Below are 1,932 nucleotides of genomic sequence, written 5' to 3'. Positions count from 1 at the left end.
TTATTATTTTATACATAATATTTTTTTATGCCACAAATAATGCCATTAATATGAATATTTACATTAATCTTTTTAAGTATATTAATATTTTCACTAATTTTTTTTATATATTTCTTTATTATATTCTCTTTTAATTCATTAAATAATCTATCAATTAATAATAAAATTTTTCACCATTATAAATTTAATAAAAATTTTTCTTGAAATTGATTATGATAATAAATCTATTTTCTATTTTTCTATCCTACCATTTCATCCTCCTTATCTCTAAATTGACTAAGAATTTTTATTTTCTTTTTTATTCTTTCTTACCAATTTGATTATTACCCTCCCGTACATACATATCTATGAAATTTAATAATTAACTATATTTTTAATGAATTTAAAATCCTTATTAACTACTCCTTTTCTAATATTATTATTTTTATCAGTCTTATTTTATTTATTTTTTTAAATAATTTTATGGGACTTTTCCCTTACATCTTTACTGCCTCAAGTCATATAAGATTTTGCCTTTCTATATCTTTAACACTTTGAATTAGAATAATTTTATACAGAATTGTAAACTATTTAGACAATTTATTAATCCATTTAACTCCCTCAAGAACTCCTTTCATACTTATACCTTTTATAATTATTATTGAATCAATTAGACTAATTATTCGCCCTTTAACTTTATCAATCCGTTTAACTGCAAATATAATTGCAGGTCATTTACTATTAACTCTTTTAGGTTCTTCAGGATTAAATATTTCAAATTCATTTATACTTTTAATCTTAATTTTTACACAAATTTTACTTTACATTCTTGAAATTTCAGTTTCAATAATCCAAACCTATGTATTCTCTATTTTATCAACTTTATACAGAAGTGAAACCTAATACTTTATTTTTAACTTCACAAATAATTCTACCCCCATCCTCTATATTTTTATACTTTCTTAAAATTTATTAATATATCTTTCCAATCTTTTAATATTTACTTATAATAAATTTTATGACTAATCTTAATCATAACCATAATCATAATCACCCATTCATTTAGTATCCCCTAGGCCTTGGCCTTTAATTATTTCTCTAAGTATTTTTAATAATTTAATTTGTACTGTCAGATGATTCCATAATTTTTATATTTCCATCCTATCTCTTTCAATCCCTGGAACTTTAATTTGTATATACTTATGATGACGAGGTATTTTCCGAGAAGCTACCTATTAAGGGTGTCATTCAATTAATGTATTTAAAGGTATAAAAATAGGGATAATCCTATTTATTATTTCAGAAATCTTTTTTTTTATTTCTTTTTTTTGAGCTTACTTTCACTCCTCTTTAGCTCCCAGAATCGAAATTGGACAAACATGACCCCCTAAAGGTATTATTCCATTCAATCCTTTTGATATTTCCTTACTTAACACTATCATCCTAGTTTCATTAGGCTTAACAATAAAACTTAATCAATAAAAATTTAAATGAAACAAAAAAAGTCTTTTAATTACTATTATCTACTAGGAATTTACTTCTCTCTTCTCCAAATATTTGAATATATAAATGCCCCATTTACTATGGCTGATTCAATTTATGGGTCAACTTTTTTTATTGCTACAGGTTTCCATGGAATTCATGTAATTATCGGGACTTTATTTCTTTCAGTTTGCTTAATCCGACTTTTAAAATTACATTTCTCCTCCTACCATCACTTTGGATTTGAGGCAGCTTCCTGATATTGACACTTTGTTGATGTAGTTTGACTATTCTTATTTATCTCTATTTATTGATGAAGATTTTAAAACTTTTATCTAATTTTTATCAAAATTTAATTTTTTATTTTATTCAAATAATTAATTTATGTTAACTTTTTTATACTCTTATATAAATACAAAATATATTTATACTATTAAATATATATATACTATTTTTATTCTATTTATTATA

At 22.7% G+C, this 1,932-nt stretch overlaps 1 pseudogene; it reads left to right on the top strand.

The window, feature by feature from the left end:
• The first annotated feature begins 462 nt into the window (after positions 1-462).
• LOC108691204 lies at positions 463-1,775 on the top strand (annotated as a pseudogene).
• Positions 1,776-1,932: the final 157 nt, after the last annotated feature.

This window comes from Atta colombica, unplaced genomic scaffold (assembly GCF_001594045.1).
Source record: "Atta colombica isolate Treedump-2 unplaced genomic scaffold, Acol1.0 scaffold412, whole genome shotgun sequence".
Lineage (NCBI taxonomy): Eukaryota > Metazoa > Arthropoda > Insecta > Hymenoptera > Formicidae > Atta > Atta colombica.
Note: the sequence above shows the minus strand (reverse complement) of the source record. Positions and strands in the feature narration are given on the sequence as shown.